The 14,043-nt window shown below is 50.3% G+C and overlaps 1 pseudogene; it reads right to left on the reverse strand.

The window, feature by feature from the left end:
- Positions 1–3,255: 3,255 nt before the first annotated feature.
- LOC144607432 (uncharacterized) lies at positions 3,256–5,824 on the reverse strand (annotated as a pseudogene).
- Between the last annotated feature and the right edge of the window lie 8,219 nt (positions 5,825–14,043).

A 14,043-nucleotide genomic window follows, 5' to 3' on the forward strand; every position in this document is an offset into this window, starting at 1 on the left:
GTAATTTTCTGAGGATGTAATAAGTAGAATGGACAAGGAAGAGCCAGTGGATGTGGTGTATATGGACTTTCAAAAAGCCTTTGAAAAGGTCCCACACCAGAAATTAGTGTGCAAAATTAGAGCACATGGTATTGGGGGTAAGGTATTGACATGGATAGAGAATAATTCACAGACAGGAAGCAAAACGTAGGAATTAACGGGTCCTTTTCAGAATGGCAGGAAGTGACTAGTGGAGTGCTGCAAGGCTCAGTGTTGTGACTAGTTATTTACAATATATATTAACGATTTAGATGATGGAATTAAATGTGACATCTCCAAATTTGCAGATGACACAAAGCTGGGTGGCAGTGTGAGCTGTGATGAGAATGCTATGAAGCTGCAGGGTGACTTGGACAGGTTGGGTGAATGGGCAGATGCATGGCAGATGCAGTATAATATGGATAAATGTGACGTTATCCACTTTGGTGGCAAACGCAGGAAGGCAGATTATTATCTGAATGGAGAAGGATTAGGAGAAGGGGAGGTGCAATGAGACCCGGGTGTGCTTGTACATCAGTTACTGAGAGTAAGCTTGCAGGTACAGCAGGTAGTGAAGAAACCTAATGGCATGTTGGCCTTCATTGCGAGAGGATTTGAGTTTAGGAGCAAGGAGGTCCTACTGCAGTTGTACAGGGCCCTGGTGAGACCGCACCTGGAATTTTGGTCTCCTAATTTGAGGAAGGACATTATTGCTATTGAGGGAATGCAGTGTAGGTTCACCAGGTTAATTCCCGGGATAGCGGGACTGGCATATGATGAAAGAATGGGCCAACTGTGCTTGTATTCGCTGGAATTTAGATGGATAAGAGGGGATATTATAGAAACATATAAAATTCTGAGAAGATTGGACAGGGTAGATGCAGGAAAAATGTTCCTGATGTTAAGGGAGCCCAGAACCAGGAGTCACAACTTTAAGAATAAAGGGTAGGCCATTTAGGACTGAGAGGAGAAAAAACGTTTTTCATCCAGAGAGTTGTGATTCTGTGGAATTCTCTGCCACAGAAGGCAATGGAGGCCAATTCACTGGATGTTTTCAAGAGAGAGTTAGATTTAGCTCTTAGGGCTAAAGGGTTCAAGGGATATGGCGAGAAAGCTGGAACGAGGTACTGATTTTGGATGATCAGCCATGATCATATTGAATGGTGGCTCGAAGGGCTAAATGGCCTACTCCTGCACCCATTTTCTACGTTTCTATGTTAAACCAGCATCTACACTTCCTTCCTACACATTACAATTTCTTACAGTTTCATAATCTAAATTTCGTAGCTTCTTAAATGTCAGCTCATCTTGGCAGTCAGAAAAGGTCGGGAGAGCAGAGCAAGAAAGACTATTGGCTGACAGCAAGTAAGTGTTAATTGCAGTCTAAAAAGTCAGTTTAAAAAGAGCGCCAAAGGGACGCTAGCAGGCAATCAGTGAAGCGCATAACTCCAAGATCGTCAGGAAGGCAGGATAGCAGTGAGTACGTGGATTGGTTGATCAATTAAATTAGAAGTTTTGTAAATTGGCCAATTAGGCAATTTAATGACTGATATAAGCAAGACTTGCACAAGGGGTGCAGCCCTGTCGAGGGAAGTGCCCTGTGAGAAAAGTGCGAGTGTTTGGCTGCGAGTCTTCGGCGAGGAAGCTGAGGTGAGGAGGTTACACTTGTTTTTGAGCCTGATTTGTTTTTAGACAATAAAGTAATGGCCAATAAGTTGGTGCAGTGTGTTTCCTGCAGGATGTGGGAACGTAGGGACACTGCTGGAGCTTCTGGGAGCTACACCTGCAAGAAATGTGTCCAGGGGCAGCTCCTGAATGGACATGTGATGGAGTTGGAAAAGCAGCTGCATGACCTCAGGGCCATCCAGGAATGCAAGAGTTTGCTGGACAGGATCTACTGTGAGGCTGTCACGCCAAGGGTCCAGGTCGAGCGAAGGTGGGAGACCGTTTCAGGGGGGAGCGAACGTGGATGACAGGAGACCCCGTCATCCAGTCCGAGCGGCGGACATGTTGGCGGCTCTAATCCAGGCAAGGAGACTCGACCGCGGAGACCGAAGTCAGGAAGAGCCATAGTAGTGGGTGACTCCATTGTCTGAGGTACGGACAATAGATTCTGTGGCGGCAGGCGGGACTTGAGGATGGACTGTTGACTCCCTGGTGCTCGGGTTCAAGACATCACGGAGCGGCTTCAGAACATCCTAGTGAGGGAAGGCGATCAACCGGAAGTAGTTGTGCACGAACGGCATCGGGAGAAAGAGGAAGGAGATACTGTAACGTGAGTTTAGAGAGTTAGGAAGAAGACTGAGAAGTAGGACGTAGAAGGTGGTTGTCTCTGGACTGCTACCTGTACCTCGTGCTGGTGAGGGCACAAACAGAGAGATCGGGGATATGAATGTATGGCTGAGGGGCTGGTGCAGGGAGCAGAGGTTTAGATTTCTAGACGACTGGGATCTCTTCTGGGTAGGGGTGACCTGTACAAGAGGGACGGGTTGCACCTTAACAGCAGGGGGACCAACATTCTGGCAGGCAGGTTTGCTAGTGCTACACGTGTGGTTTTAAACTAAGTAGTGGGGGGGAGGGGTTGACAAATTGGGAATATGAAGATGGAGTTAAAAGGGGAGCGAATACAGGAGAAATTGCGAAGGTCTCTCGAATAAATGGGAAGGGAAGTTCTAGAAGGGATAAGAGAGTAAGGTCAGGCCCAATTGTGACCGGTGTGAGAGGGGAGGTGAATACCGAAATGAATGTGTTGTATTTAAATGTGCGAAGTATAAAAAATAAAGTGGATGAGCTTGAAGCTCAGTTAGAGACATGGGCAAGTATGATGTTGTGGGAATCACTGAGACATGGCTACAAGAGGACCAGGGCTGGGAACTGAATATTCAGGGGTACACAACGTATAGAAAAGACAGACAGGTGGGCAGAGGGGGTGGGGTTGCTTTGTTGGTAAGGAATGATATTCACTCCCTTGCAAGGGGTGACATAGAATCAGGAGATGTAGAATCAGTATGGATAGAAATGAGGAATAATAAGGGTAAAAAGACCCTAATGGGAGTTATCTACAGGCCCCCAAACAGCAATTTGAATTATATTTGGCAGGTTTTTGTTTTATTATTCCATAAAAATGGCACCTTTTAAATTAACTATTTTAAGTTAAATATTCTCTCCATGTCGTATTCCAAATTTAACTTAACACACTTATTTTGGCATTTTCATAACATAAATGATCTGCTTCACTCAGGTGCTCTCTTGCTGCACCGAACCAGCTTGGTTTCCTTTCTCGGAGTTCAATGTCTCAGCCAGATCATTTTCTGCTTTCTTCAGCGGTCTGGTTGGTTTCCTCGGCTTTGCCCTTTGGCGATTTCCATTCTCGCCCTTCCTGGCTGCTCTTGTTCTCGGGGCATTTTTCAGCTTTCTTCCACCTTTCGCCAACTTCCTGTGGCTGTCCTTCATTCTCCGCCGGGACGGCCCTTTCTTTCTGGGTTTCTTCGCGGGAGCGGGTCTTTTGGCCGCGTGTTTGCCCCTCGGTTTTTTGGTGGCCGTGGCACCAGGTACAAGCATTTTTCTTTCCACCCGCTGCACCTCGTCTTTCTGCTCCTTGCTCAGTTTGAAGGAGCTGGAGGCGCTCGTGCCCGTAACATTCACTAACGATCCAAAGTTGTTCTTCGTCACGTCGTAACCACTGCCCGAGAGCATCTTCTTGACACCGACCAACGAGAGCCCTCGTCGCTCATGCGTAGCTGCCACTGCTTGCAAGATTAACTTGGACAGTCCTTTTTGGTCATCATTTGGTCTTCCTCTTGGCACGTTTCGCGCGTGCAGTGTCGGTCATCACTGCAATTAAAAACTTCCCCCCCCTCTTTGATCTCTGCCCGCCTGCTTCGCTCCGCAGCAATGAAATGTTTCCAGCCCGCTTCCACTATTTAACTGCACGTGTCGGACGCTGCAGAGTCAAGCAGCTCAAAGATCTCGGTCTCAGAATTTCCTCTTATTAAATGTATAAATATAAACAGCACCTGAGTCAGTTTGTCCCTAATTCCTGTTAGAGTGAAAAAACACTTTTACCAATAACAAATATTGGAGAAAAACAAAATATCATTTTGTTGAAAGTACTTGTATCAATTATATCGGAATTTAAAAATATTTATTAACGTGACACGTCTTTCGCAATATGTCAGATTATTCTCTTTATAAAATTTCAGAGTTTTTCTGATTAAGTTTCTGCTCAGTTATTCAATCTTAACTTTTAGCCTATTTTTCTTTTTTTGGTATCCGGGCGGCGCCATCCCCGGGGAATCGATCACACCAATAATTAAGGCACGCAACATGGAAAACCATGACCTAATCAGAGTAGCGCAATAATCCAATGTCTTTAGATTCAATATTTGTCAGTTGTGAGATGTAATTTGGTGCTCACAATCACGATGCCAGAGACAAAGTCGTGAAAACAAGAAATTCGTTTATTCACGAGTCTGCAGAGCCGGGTGCCTCTCCAAACCGAGACAAAGACAGTGCCTTCTCTTTATACAATACAATTTCGTTGAATCCCCCTCCCCTTCGGGCTCCTTCCAATCAGAGCGCTGAGGTGCACAATCTTCTGTACTGCCTCGGGTACCTCCCAGATCATACATTGCATGTGCATGGTAATTAGCAGTTTCCCGATCAGGGGCGTATATGTAATATTCATTTACCTCATTAAGCAAGCGCAGTAGTTATCCACATGACTCATTTTAACCCTTTCCTGCCGCGTAGGCATTTTCTTAAGATTACAGCTGTTTGTGTAGCTTATCTCTGTCATTGTACCATGTTATCAGTGCCTTAACAAGAGCGGTGGTAATTTAATCATCCTGTCCCTGGTGGTTTAATCATCATGTTTCTCACAATTCACCCTTTTTCTTTTGCTACGCATTCCCTGATTAAACCCCATTTTCAAACCCCTTTTCCTCCAACAGATGTAGCATTCTCCTAATTTCCTTTCTCTGGGAATCCAGAACCTTCCCTGGTCGCATTATCATAATTTTCTGCACCTCCCCTCTTGTCCCCATTGGCATTGCTACAGCCTGCATCTGGCTTATGCTCCTGGTTATAAGCTCTCTAAGACAAGGTATACAACAGGGGATAAAGATCAGCCCAGCCAGCGCACATAAAATCACCAGTGCCACCGTTTTCCACCATGATCCTCCCAGGAGGGAATCCCACCATCCAATGCCCATAATTGAGTTCCACTTTTGTACTGGAACATGCGCCAATTTCCGGATTCCTTCGGATAAGTCCATTACTGCCTGTCCATTATCGTCAATATTCAGGCAACAATTAGAGAGGTTGAATTTCCCACATACCCCTCCTTGGCTTTGAATATATTCACTGATTAAGAATCTGTAATGAGGTAGCGAGCTACTTAGCTGAAGAAATGCCTGCTCTGTGCTAAGTGTCCGACTAAGTGGGCCATTAACTAAAAGCTGTGAATTTTCATTGGAACAGTTTATTCCAAGAGAATTGTGTTGGGGTAATAAGTTTCTCATGGAATAAAGAAAGCATTTCATGTTGGTCGTAAAAATACCCACAAATATAGTGGGGTCCCGATTGTCTTCCCCTCCCCCCTCACTTTCATCGACCGCGAGGCCCTACTGCCGCCGAGGCTCCTGTAGCCGTCGAGGCATCGGCTACCGCCGCCACGGCTCCCATCGCTGCCACCTCTGAGGCTCCTTCGGCCTAGACAGACCTCGCCGCCCGGCTTCACCACATTCCCGTGGGAGGCCTGTGGGGCGAGCCAAGCATATCGGGGCGCTTTCCAGTTATCGGACATCGCTCTAGTCCTCGGCGCCATGGTTGTTCACCACCCTTTGATCCCAGCCATGAAGCCAATTCTGTATCCAGTTAGCTCGTCTCTCAGGATCCCACGTGATCAAACCTTTCAGAGCAGCCTCCCATGTGGAGGCATATTAAAAGCTTTGCCAAAGTTCATATAGACAATGTCTATGGCCTTGATCTTGTTAACCTTCTCGGTTACTTCTTTAAAATGCAATCAAATTCACGAGACATGATCTCCAACAATGAGACAATGCTGATTATTTCTAATTATCCCATGTCTATCTAAAATGCTTATATATTTCATCCATCAGAATCATCTGCCTACCACGGATGTTAAGTTCACTACTTCATAGTATCCAGGGTTTGCCTGCAGACCACATTATAGCGGCACAGCATTAACCAGTTTCGAGTCTTCCAGCAACTCACCCGTACCTAACAATGATTCAGCACACTGGCACAACGGTAGAGTGCCAGAGACCTGGGTTCGATCCTGACTACATTCTCCCTGTGACCGCATGGGTTTTCTCAGGGCACACATTCCAAGGATCTGCAGTTTTGAAAGTTAACTGGCTTCTGTAAATTGTCCCTCGTGTGATGGATGCAAAGGTGGGATAGCATAACAGTGTTTCCACACTGTATATCTCTACCTATACCTCTACCCCTCTTTCTCACTCCCTCCTTCCCAATTTAATGTGAACCCAGGCTTCCATGATTAGTGAGTTTGCAGATGACACCGAAGCAGGTGGTACTGTAGACAAAAATTACATCAGCATCTAGATCTGGGAAAGTAGGAGTTTAATGGATAAGTATGAGGTGTTGCAATTTGGAAAATCATACAAGGACAGAGCCTTCACAATAAATGATAGGGCCCTGGTGAGTGTTGGAGCAATGGAGCCTGAAAGTGGCATCACAACTAGATACGTTGGAGATGAAGGCTGATTCATGCTGGCCTTCACTGAGCAGAGAAGGAGTGTTGGTAAAGAGGATCTTAGGTAAGGTAAAGAGGATCTTCTACCTCAGGTGTCCCCTCATTCTTTGAATGTCCGATATTCATTGTTCTAGTCAGCGATATTCATTTATATTCATTAAACCTCACCTTTTCTCATCGAACAACCGAGAATAAATACAATTTAATTAAGGACATTACAATCTCCATCTCCTCCCGATTCACGACTCCCTCTGTGAGACAGGGGAGGGGGCGGGGCTCTTAGAAGATGGTCTGAGGTTAAAACAACGGGAGAAAGGGGAGTTTTTCAGTCCCGAAAACCCAAAGAAAGTGCAGCCCTGGCTTTTCAGAGTGTACACCACATTCAAGGCAGTGACCATCTTGCGCTTGCCGTGTGTGATGTACATGGCCGCATTCCTGATCACATTTTCTGTTAAACCATCAGCATCTCTCCTTGAGACCCCAGATCCACTTGATCCTACGTGGCCGAGCAAAGCGACGGATGGCTGATTTGGTGATACCCTGGATGTCTTCTCTGGAACGTCAAGGGCTGAGGGGAGATCTCATAGTTGTACATAAAATTTTGAGGAATGGATAGGAGAGTCAGAACCATTTTCCCAGGATGGAACTGTCAACGACTATAGGCTATAGCTTTAAGGTGAGAGAGGGAAAGGTTAAAGGAGGTGTGCGGGGCAATGTTTTTACACAGAGTGATGAGTACCAGGAACGCACTGCCACGGGTGGTAGAGCAATTCAAATTCAATCGGATTAAGGCCACTGAAATCAAGTTACTGGTCACCTCTCTATTGAAATTAAGTTAACCCAATGCAAGTATCCGAAACGCAGAATGAAACTTTGGCAAGCAGTAGTACCATAACAAACAAAATTATACGATAAAGGCACAAGTAAGGCGGCCAGTAGGAAACTGAAATATGACACAGATTTGGGTTATTTCTCTATAAGAAAATAGCTGCAGATGCTGGTACAAATCGATTTATTCACAAAATGCTAGAGTAACTCAGCAGGTCAGGCAGCATCTCGGGAGAGAAGGAATGGGTGACGTTTCGGGTCGAGACCCTTCTTCAGACTGATGTCAGGGAGGCGGGACAAAGGAAGGATATAGGTGGAGACAGGAAGATAGAGGGAGATCTGGGAAGGACGAGGGGAAGGGAGGGACAGAGGAACTATCTAAAGTTGGAGAAGTCAATGTTCATACCACTGGGCTGCAAACTGCCCAGGCGAAATATGAGGTGCTGTTCCTCCAATTTCCGGTGGGCCTCACTATGGCACTGGAGAAGGCCCATGACAGAAAGGTCAGACTGGGAATGGGAGGGGGAGTCGAAGTGCTCGGCCACCGGGAGATCAGTTTGGTTAATGCGGACCGAGCGCAGGTGTTCAGCGAAGTGATCGCCGAGCATGCGCTTGGTTTCGCTGATGTAAATAAGTTGACATCGAGAGCAGCGGATGCAATAGATGAGGTTGGAGGAGGTGCAGGTGAACCTTTGTCTCACCTGGAAAGACTGTTTCGGTCCTTGGATGGAGTTGAGGGGGGAGGTAAAGGGACAGGTGTTGCATCTCGTGCGGTTGCAGGGGAAAGTGCCCGGGGTTGGGGTGGTTTGGATAGGAAGGGACGAGTGGACCAGGGAGTTACGGAGGGAACAATCTCTGCGGAACGCAGAGAGGGAAGGGGATGGGAAGACATGGCCAGTGGTGGGGTCCCGTTGTAGGTGACGGAAATGTTGGTGGATGATATGTTGGATCCGCTGGCTGGTGGGGTGGAAGGTGAGAACGAGGGGGATACTGTCCTTGTTGCGAGTGGGGGAAGGGGGAGCAAGTGCGGAGCTGCGGGATGTTGAAGAAACCCTAGTGAGAGCCTCATCTGTAATGGAGGAGGGGAATAACGAGGACATCTCGGAAGCCCTAGTGTGAAACACCTCATCCCGGGTGCAGATGCGGCGTAGACGGAGGAATTGGGAGTAGGGGATAGACTTTTTGCAGGGGACCGGGTGGGAATAAGTGTAGTCCAGATAGCTGTGCGAGTCAGTGGGTTTATAGTAAATGTCCGTCACTAGTCTGTCTCCTGTGATGGAGAAGGTGAGGTCCAGAAACGGGAGGGAGATGTCGGAGATGGGACAGTTCGTCTGTTTGTTTTTATGTCATGACTGTTTTGTAAAGCGTCTTTGAGCACTTGGAAAAGCGCTATATAAAATAAATGTTTATTATATTATATTATTATTATTATAGTCCAGGTATATTTAAGGGCAGGATGGAAATTGGAGGTGAAGTGTATGAAGTCAGTGAGTTCTGCATGGGTACAAGAGGTAGCACCAATGCAGTCGTCTATGTAGCGGAGGTAGAGTTCGGGGATGGGGCCAGTGTACGTCTGGAACAGGGATTGTTCGACGTACCCGACAAAGAGGCAGGCGTAGCTAGGGCCCATGCGAGTGCCCATAGCTACGCCTCTGGTTTGGAGGAAGTGGGAGGAGTCAAAGGCGAAGTTGTTGAGGGTAAGAACCAGCTCTGCTAGGCGGAGGAGAGTGTTGGTCGATGGGGATTGGCTGGTTCTACGTTCGAGGAAGAAACGGAGGGCTTCGAGACCATCTTTGTGGGGGATGGATGTGTAGAGTGACTGGACATCCATGGTGAAGATGAGGGAGTGGGGGCCTGGGAACCGGAAGTTATCAAGGAGATGGAGAGCGTGTGAGGTGTCTTGGACGTAGGTGGGGAGGGATTTAACCAGGGGGGATAGGATGGAGTTGAGGTAGGTAGAGATATGTTCGGTGGGGCATGAGCAGGCAGAGACAATGGGTCTGCCGGGACAGTTCTGTTTGTGGATTTTGGGTAGGAGGTAAGATCGGGCCGTGCGGGGCTGGGGAACTATGAGATTGGAGGCACTGGGGGGTAGATCGCCGGAGATGATGAGGTCTGTGATGGTGCTGCTGATAAAGGTCTGGTGTTTATCGGTGGGGTCATGGTCCAGGGATAGGTAGGAAGAGGTGTCTGATAGTTGTCGTCTGGCCTCGGTCCGGTAGAGGTCAGCACGCCAGACTACCACAGCCCCTCCCTTGTCAGCGGGTTTAATGATTAAGTCCGGGTTGTTGCGGAGTGAGTGGAGGGCTGCACGTTCAGGAGGGGAGAGGTTGGAGTTCGTCAGGGGAGTGGAGAATTTGAGGCGGTTGATGTCACGCCGGCAGTTGGAGATAAAAAGTTCTAGTGAGGGTAGTTGGCCACACGGGGGGGTCCAAGAGGAGGGGGTCCATTGGAGACGGGAGAAGGGGTCATCAGTGGGGGGTGGGGACTCCTTACCATGGAAAAAGGCTCGGAGGCGGAGGAAGAAGAGCTCCACGTCATGGCGGACGCGGAACTCGTTGATGTGGGGGCAGAGGGGAACAAAGGTAAGGCCTCTGCTGAGGACAGACCGTTCGGTGTCTGAAAGGGGGAGGTCAGGGGGGATGGTGAACACCCGGCAATGGTGGGGGTTGGGGTCGGATGGAGGCAGGTGGAGGGGGAGGGGATGTATGGTGGGGGGTGGTGGGTTAGCAGGGCAGAGGGGGGCATGAGGACCGATGTGGGGAGTACTTGGGGTCGCCTGGCTAGAGGGGGAAGGGGGAGGCCCAGTGGAACCCCTGCTGCAGTTACCTGTAGTGGGGGGTGGGCAGTAGGACCCAGCAGTGCTGAGGGGCTCTGCCTGGTGGGGGCTGTGGGCCCAGCGCGGTGTGTGTGGGCCGGGTGGTTACCTGTAGTAGAGGGTGGGCAGTAGGACCCAGCAGTGCTGAGGGGCTCTGCCTGGTGGACGCTGTGGGCTCAGCGCGGTGTCTGTGGGCCGGGTGGAGCTGCAGCCTGTTGTTGGTCCCGGGGGCCGGGTACAGCGACGGCTGCGACCTACTGCTGGGTGGTGGAGCGGCGCGGGTCAAACTGTCGCTGGGGGAGGCCCGCGGGGACCTGGAGCCCGGGTAAGTGGCGGTCGGCCCGGTCAGCGGATGACCGGGGAGGGCGTGGGCGGTGGTGAAGAGGTCAGGAAGGACGTGGGCGGCAGCGGCGGTGGAGAGGCCTCGGTCGTCGGCGGCAGCGGACCAAGGGAGGCGGTGGACGTCGGCGGCAGCGGCAGTGGAAGCCTCAGGTGGGCCTCGGAAGTCGGCGGCAACGACCCCGGGGAGGCGGTGGAGGTCGGCGGTGGTCGCAGCGGACCCGGGGTGGCGGTGGAGGTCGGCGGCCTCGGGTAGGCCTCGGCAGTCAGCGGCCCAGGGGAGCTGGTGGAGGTCGGCGGCGGCGGCAGCGGCCCCGGGGAGGCGGTGGAGGTCGGTGGTGACGGCCTCAGGTAGGCCTCGGCAGTTGGCGGCCCCGGGGAGGCGGTGGAGGTCGGCGACGGCGGCCTCGGGTAGGCCTCGGCAGTAGGCGGTGGCGACCCCGGGGAGGCGGTGAGGAGCGGTACTGCACCTGGTGGCAGCAATGGCGTCGTGGGCCTCTGCCTTGTGGTGTGCGGGCCGGCGTTGCGGAGCAGCGGTGGAGTTGCAGGCCTACGGGCAGTCGAGTCGGTACAACGCAGGGCACGGGAAGAAAACTGTTCAGAGAAGTGGCAGATGGTCTGTTGGAGCCGATAGTCCGGGTTGGGTCCGAATTGGGAGGTCTGGAAACGGAACTGGAAACCACGAGGCAGAAGATGGAGGCGCAGGCAAGTCCCAATGAAAGCAGATGTGGCTGTGGTAGCGAGTCTGGGTCAAGATGTGGTTGTAGAGCAGGAGGGCAGGAGAAATCACAGAGGGGGAGCAGCGAGAGAGCATGTTGCTAAACTCTCGTCGAAGAGAGGAGGAGAACTTTAAACTCAGTCTATCTTCCCACAATCCAAATGCCTCTATGGGAATTGGAGCAAATGCCTCTCTGTGGGAAGTGGAGCTGTGCTAGTGGAGCATCTAAACCGTCGTCATCGGCATCCTTTAATTTCATTGGTTGGAATGTGGCAATGATACAGATTACTGATTGGCTGTTGCTCTGCAGCTTTCAGGTATATTTTGATCCGTCTATGCAAATGAGATGTCCGGTTGCTCCACGAATAACAAGGAATTATATTACACGAGCAAATAGGCCACATCACGCATCCGGGTTTGCACTCGCAAACCCCGAGTACACAGCCCACTGCCGGATCGTCCTGTTGTTGGCACCTTTGTGGACACGGTCCAAGGCTAGGGTTCTCTCCTCTCTGGAAGGTCGCCTGACACGGTCCTTTATACAATACAATACAATACAATACAATATATCTTTATTGTCATTGTACCCAGGGGTACAACGAGATTGGGAATGCGCCTCCCATACGATGCACTAATTTAGGTAATTTAGACAGCAGCAACCCAACGAAACGAACAGTTGTAACAGTTTTGGACAGGGTAAAGTGCAAGTTGATCTATGCGTTGTGGCCATCCGGCTCAGCAGGACCGGTTCATAGCAGCTATGGCCCTGGGGATGAAGCTGTTCCTGAGTCTGGAGGTGCGGGCATAGAAGGCCTTGTATCGTCTGCCCGATGGAAGGAGTTCGAACAGACTGTTGCAGGGGTGTGAAGAGTCTTTGTGGATGCTGGTGGCTTTTCTGAGGCATCGTGTGTTGTAGATGCCCTCCAAGTCTGGTAGCTGTGTTCCGATGGCCCTCTGAGCTCTATGGACTACCCGCTGTAGAGCTTTCCTTTCTGCCTCCGTGCAGCTGAGGTACCACACAGGGATTCCATGCGTTAGGATGCTCTCTATGGTGCAGCGGTAGAAGGTCTTCAGCAGCTGTTGGGGTAGACCAGACTTTTTCAGTGTTCTTAAGTAGAACAGTCTTTGTTGTGCCTTCTTGACCAGCGCAGCAGTGTTATTGGACCATGTTAGGTCCTCCGAAATGTGAGTGCCCAGAAACTTGAAGCTGGACACTCTCTCCACACTGACCCCATTGATAGAGATCGGGGCATATTCCCCGTTATGTGACCTACGGAAGTTGATGATCAGCTCCTTGGTCTTGGTGGTATTTAGGGACAGGTTGTTATCCGAGCACCAGTCCGCCAGGTTCTGCACCTCCGCTCTATAGTTTGTTTCATCCCCGTTGGTGATCAGCCCGATCACCGTTGTGTCGTCTGCAAACTTGACAATGGTGTTGGTGTCGAATGCAGGAACACAGTCGTGTGTGAAGAGGGAGTAGAGCATGGGGCTCAGAACACAGCCCTGTGGTGTGCCGGTACTCAGGGTGATAGTGGAGGACAGGTGCGGGCCCATTCTCACTGCCTGCGGTCGTTCCAGCAGGAAGTCCAGGATCCAGTCACATAATGACGAGCTAAGGCCTAGCTGGTGGAGTTTGGTGATGAGCTTGGTGGGGATGACCGTGTTGAAGGCGGAGCTATAGTCTATGAATAGCATCCTCACGTACGTGCCCTGTCTCTCTAGGTGAGTCAGGACAGTGTGAAGAGCCAGAGAGATGGCGTCCTCTGTAGATCTATTTGCCCTGTATGCAAATTGATGTGGGTCCAGTGAGTCAGGGATGCTGGATTTGATGTGTGAGAGGACTAGCCTCTCAAAGCACATCATGACAATCGGCGTTAGGGCAAAAGGGCGGTAGTCGTTCAGGTTGGAGATCTTTGCTTTTTTCGGCACCGGAACTATGATAGCCGACTTCAGGCACTTGGGGACCGTAGCCAGAGATAATGACAGGTTAAAGATCTTGGTGAATACCTCAGCCAGCTGTTCAGCACAGTCCTTCAGTACCCTTCCTTGAACACCATCCGGTCCTGCAGCCTTGCGTGGGTTGACCCTTTGCAGAGCGCGTTGTACCTCCTGTGTGCTCAGTTGCAAGACCTGTCCCACCGCCTCGGCTGGGGTTCTTTCACTCAAGGTGGTTTTGCCAGTTTCAAAGCGGGCAAAGAAGGTGTTAAGCTCGTTGGTCAATGCCATATCGCTGTGGGGGCAGGCAGGGCTGCTCTTGTAGCCAGTGATGTCCCTGACACCCTGCCACATGCTTCTGGTGTCCGTGGTGTTGAAGTGGTCTTCCACCCGTTGCCTATGGGTGTCTTTGGCCCTTTTAATACCTTTGCTTAGGTGTGATCTGGCAACACTGTATGCTGAAGTGTCACCAGATTTAAAGGCATTGTTGCGTGCCCTCAGCAGGTTCTGTACCTCCTTATGGCATTTCTCGTTTGTTCAGACCGTGCCATACCCCCTCCCATGAGCCAATCATGAGCCCGTCCTCCGCAACGTTTCTGGAAGGGGGTGCAGGTGGTCCGCCCAGTTGTTTGCAGTGTTCTGCTCAGC

This window comes from Rhinoraja longicauda, chromosome 28 (genome assembly GCF_053455715.1).
Source record: "Rhinoraja longicauda isolate Sanriku21f chromosome 28, sRhiLon1.1, whole genome shotgun sequence".
Lineage (NCBI taxonomy): Eukaryota > Metazoa > Chordata > Chondrichthyes > Rajiformes > Arhynchobatidae > Rhinoraja > Rhinoraja longicauda.